Genomic DNA, 5387 nt, shown 5'->3' with positions numbered 1-5387 from the left:
AGAGAGCTACCTGGATATAACATCGAAATTCTAAAATCAGCTTCGAAACTGATAGCGAATATAGTATAGAGATTGGTTAAAATAAAACCTGAATCTGAGTTTTTTGTAGTCGACATTTGGCACTGTGTTCTTATTGTTAGATTATCGATCGATGTTTATTCGATAACTATCTTTATTTTTTATCAATGTTGTCAGTTTTCCCGTATGACCAATTTGTAAGTATATAGAAAATTTTCGACATTGACAGCCTCTAAAATGTAACAACGAGCTCAAATGGGGCAATATACTTTATCATCTTGAAAAGAAGTTACATTTTTTTACATAGTAATATGTATAATTCGAGTGCGATAATATTCGATAAATAAATTAATTTTACCAGGCCGGCGACGATAATAATTCGGCGATTCAGTACGACTCTAACGGAATCCACATTTTTTAATATTATGTATACTAATTTTTTTTAAAGAAAATTACATCAATTTTCTTCGACAATGAAATCGATGCAATATGTCACATTTAGTTAGTATTACTTGTTTATGTAACAGATTCGTTTATATAAAAGATATTTGTGTGAAAAAGCATACAAATACTTATTATAATATATTATAAAATAATATACTACAAAAGACTAGCACAATCAATAACTAGTAATGCGTTTTAACAAATGTTATAATTACACTTTACAGTAGATATACAATAAGATACAAAAGTCTGGAACACTATAACTTTTTTATTTTCAAAGTATAATACTACTAAATGTAGAATTTTCGTACTAAAATATTCTGCTTAGTAAGTTATGCTCAATAAATAAAAAATCAAGTTTTATCTAACCTGATTTACTGTACAAATTTGATTTCATACTACTTTATTTTTGAACCCTACTTATTAACATAATTATAATAATAAATTAATATCTTCGTGACATGCTGTAACAATTCGTTAAGTGGTTCAACTGTCATTTTCATGAAAATATTTAAAATATCTTCGACAATCATTTTTACATACGGTAGTCAAAATTTTAGAAATAGCAATTAAAAATAAAATTAACAAGAAAATGTAGTTTCGTCGCGTTATAAATATTACATTTCGATGCGGCATTCCAAATTTCGATCTGTGTAATATTATAGAAAACATTGCGACGAGAAAGTTAGTGCCGCGAGTTTTTCATTTCTTTTACAATAAGGAAAATGTGATTTATATACATTTGGCTATTCTGCCAATAATATATTTACATTTCAAAGAAGTCGAAATATAGTAATGCTTAAATATGGGGTACGACAGAATCCTTGGTTGAATTAAGCCTCTATGATATAATTTACCAGTGATAACGGTATTACATCGAGATCCTCAACGCAAGTAATAATGGTATCGGTAGCGTAATATTGCGAGTTACACCGCGGTGTAATGGATAAAAGGCTCGGTTACCCTCCCTGTGGGCGGCAGGGCTCGGCTTGAATCCCAGCCGCCCCCGTTCCCTATGCACCGCCGGCGCAGTACATGTATATGTATACAGTTATGCACCATTGTTCTCTAGAGACTCGGAACTCGCTTAGAAACGCGGTTAAACGATTCTAAAACTGCAAAATGCAATAGCACTCATTGTTCCCCGCTCCAATCGTTTTGGATTACGCAATCTGACTAGCCGACTCTATGTACTCTTTGCGGAAATCTCCCAGTGCGCCCCAGGCAGTTTTTCCGATTTTTCAGCCGCGGTAAATCGCGGTTACATCGCCCGCATTGCTAACGACTCGGAGGTTCGTGACAAAAGCGTCAACGCGTTTCGTAATAGGGTTGTGAGTGATGAGTGTAAAGAAAATCGTTAACAAAAGAACAATATGCTGTTGCTAGCGCGAACTAATTGTGATATATTTTTGAAAAAGAGAACGGTCAATTGCAAAACAGCACAATAAGCTTGCAAAGCATTCCGGCATAGTGGAGAAAAGTTGTACTTCGGTAATTTGTGAATTATAATTCAGAATAATCGTCATAATAAATGTGTGATCTAACAGATTGCAATGCGATTGTCTGATATTGCTTCTCCGATATCGTTATAATAATATCGAAATTTCAGATGCAATTAATACTTGTAACGTATGTGTATAATATTCATCGATCGATAACATTTCTAATGCAATTGAAGTCTACATTTTCAATATCAGGTAGTGGAATTCAATTGAAAACACGGCGTACATCGAAAAGCCAATAATGACAGCAGACGTTTAGACTTTAAGGGTGCCGTTGGGTGGGGGTTATTGACCGTGCGGTTTTTCAAGTGGTTAAGTTCAATGAAGTGCGCGCTTATATAAGCGGCATAATCGTACCCGATATATCTGTAATGTATCTGCACTCCCACAAAAATCAATGTTGTTAATATCAATGTTGTTGGATTTTTAAATATTTGTGAGGGGGCAAATTTATTTATCTGTCACTATCCCAATTAATGTAATTTTTATATCACGTTTTTACAAAATGTCATATAAAAAATTATCATCAACGTTGATAAACTTAGCGATGTAAACATGGAAAAATGACAGAGCGACGAAATGCTACTTTAATACATTTTAATATGTTTTCTTTTAATATTTCTATAAAACAAGCTTTACTTTTCTAATTATAATATTATATGTATACGAGTATACTATAGTATTTATATGTAATAAAATACCTATATGTACTATATTTTATGTATAAAGGAGGAGGACTAATAATCCACGACTTTGACCCCCTCTGGATTTTATTCTAAATTATCAAAAGCAACTTTTAAATACATAAAACACTAAATTAAACTGTTTCCAGCCTAAACGGACATGTTCAACGTGGTCGTTATCTTGTTTAAACATAGAAATTCGTATTTGTGGACGTTTTGTGCAGTACTACACAACTTGCCTGAAAATGGTGGATATTATATTGGAAAATCATGAACATCACGATATAAAATTATTTTTGTACATAAAATTGATGCTGACCGTGAAACGTACGGGGTGCTTGATTCACGCGAGTCCCCTTGCCTCTCACAATTTAGGCTACACTTCCGATTATTAGAGCCTAATCCAATATACATAATCTTCTAAGGTAACAAAGTCACTTTTTCACCTCATAGATTCAGTACGATGAAAGGCGAGTTCATTTTTCACGGTTTTGCAGCTAGGTATGTGTGTGCTATCTGATCTATTTCACTGTCAGCATCAATTTTGCGTACAAAAATAATTTTACATTATGGCGTTCATGATTTTCCAATATAATATCCGCGATTTTTAGGCGAGTTGTTTGGTACTGCACAAAATACCCACAAATACGAATTTCTATGTTTAAACAAAATAACGACCAGGTTGAATATGTCCGTTTAGACTGAAAACAGCTTAATTTAGTGTTTTGTGTGTCAAGAAATTGTTTCTGATAATTTACAATAAAATCTAGAGGGGACCGAAATCGTGGCCTATCAGTCCTCCTCATTATATGTAAAATATACAGAGAAATATACGGGGTGATCCCTAAATAAGTACAAAAATAGTTCTTGGCTTATTTTATGAAGAAAACGTCCTATGAACGTATGTCCTAAAGTACTTGTTTTCAAAATACAGGGTGTCACATTTGAAAAAAATCTTGAAAATTTCGAAAATCTAAGAAAACGCTTAGAAATATTTTATTCAAATTTGGTGTGCGTGTTTGTAGCTTTAAGTGGCCAGTTCTTTCTAAAAGTCAATTGATGGATTATCACTGATTAACTTTCAGAGAGAACCAATGAAATATTTTTATATAAAAAAGGTGAAGTTATTTACACTTCTAATTTCAACTTTTTACTTTAACTCAAAAATGGCTAACCGCTCAAATAAAAAACAGTAAAATTTATAGTCTATGATTTCGGTTCTGCATTACGCAACTTCAATTACACGACTTTGTAATTATGATGAAACGTTCATTCGATCGCGTATCAACTCTTTTAAATATACGTGGCTTATTTGGAACTAAAAGTTTATAAATATGCCAATTGTGATATAATACCTGTACGCATCAAATTAGTTTCGGTGTCGCGTAACTTTCGTTGGTACAACTTCGACGAAAGAATAACAATATTTATTATCTATTGATATCCCTCATTAATATATCCTTCGTTGTAACTCAAGGTTTTATATACATATATCTTCCAAATTTTTTACTATTTTAAAATAATATTGGAAAAATAATAAGAAAAAGTTTTTGTAGAAAAGTCACATAAATTACATACATTTTTGCAGTTATATACATATAATTACTTGAAATTGTTGAAAACATTTTTTATACATTCCTTTGATTATTATAATTTGTATTATATAATACATCATATGTTTATTATAACGTAAAACAAAAATGTTTTGTCACAAGTTAATTGATGATGTTACCTAATTTTATTTATGATATTAAAATGTTGTAATCTTTATTCATATATTTTTACGTGAGAATACAATATATAATATAATAATTTAATTTATCTTTCTATCAGCTTCCTAAAAGCTTCTTTCTCGATTTATTGAACTTCATTTGTATTACATTAGAATATATATTTTATTGTGTCACTAGAAACTTAAAAAATTAAAAAATTGTTTATTACTTTATCTGAAATTACTCTTGTTTAACATCAATTACATCCCATAATGATTTTCGCTCATGCAACGATTCGTCTAATCAAATTACCTTAAAGAGAGTGCCTAGCAACTGAATCAAATATGAAAGAAGCTCGATGTAATCGAACTAGAATTTCCTTAGACTTCGGTGCCAATTCGAGCTCCTAATTTCGGTGGAGGTCAAAAATTTCGCTTACCGTTTTAGTGAAGATGTTACGCGGTGTGTCTGGTAATGTGTGGTTGGATTGTTGTGTCTCGCTCGATTTTTTTGACCTCCACTTTTGTTGCCGCTGGGCTTTTATCAAGATCACTGCCGAAACTGATTTGATGGCGGCGACGGCGAGGATGGCCACGGCGATGACGACGACGGCGACAACGAAAGCGCGACGATGGGGTGGCCGCCACGATACGCCTGTCTCGTGAATGCGCAATGCAGACCAGAAACGCCGCGCCACGACGCGTGAGGGAAGTTGGAGAACCGCCCTCCTCTCACCCTCACACGGACACCCTCGCATGTTAAGCGAGAGCGCTTGGTTGCATTCTAATATAATTTAAATTTTGAACAAATGGAATTATTTTTATAAATATATATAAATATGAGCAAATAAAATAAATTAAATTATTTTAATAAACATATAAATCTGTGCCAAAGTATGATACTCCTTCCTTTAATTATGGAACTAATGAAAAAATGTCGTTGTGATTAGTTGAGATGTTAAAAAGAAATGAGCAATGTAAAGGAATTTAGACACTGAAGTCAACGTTAATTTATTATTACACTGGTCA

General features: G+C 32.5%; 1 protein-coding gene across 3 annotated transcripts in view; it reads right to left on the bottom strand.

Annotated features, from left to right (window-relative positions):
* The window catches only part of LOC105556984 (uncharacterized protein CG3556), an 18111-nt gene extending 12960 nt beyond the window's left edge, over nt 1-5151 (bottom strand). For all 3 annotated transcript variants that reach the window (XM_012004101.1, XM_012004100.1, XM_012004102.1), the window contains exon 1: nt 4799-5151. The gene's annotated coding sequence lies outside the window, so the exon portion shown is untranslated. The remainder of the gene's footprint in view (nt 1-4798) is intronic.
* Between the last annotated feature and the right edge of the window lie 236 nt (nt 5152-5387).

This window comes from Vollenhovia emeryi, unplaced genomic scaffold (assembly GCF_000949405.1).
Source record: "Vollenhovia emeryi isolate VEMERY1.0 unplaced genomic scaffold, V.emery_V1.0 DF939668.1, whole genome shotgun sequence".
Lineage (NCBI taxonomy): Eukaryota > Metazoa > Arthropoda > Insecta > Hymenoptera > Formicidae > Vollenhovia > Vollenhovia emeryi.
The sequence above is the reverse complement of the archived record's forward strand: the minus strand, read 5'-3'. Positions and strand labels throughout refer to the sequence as shown.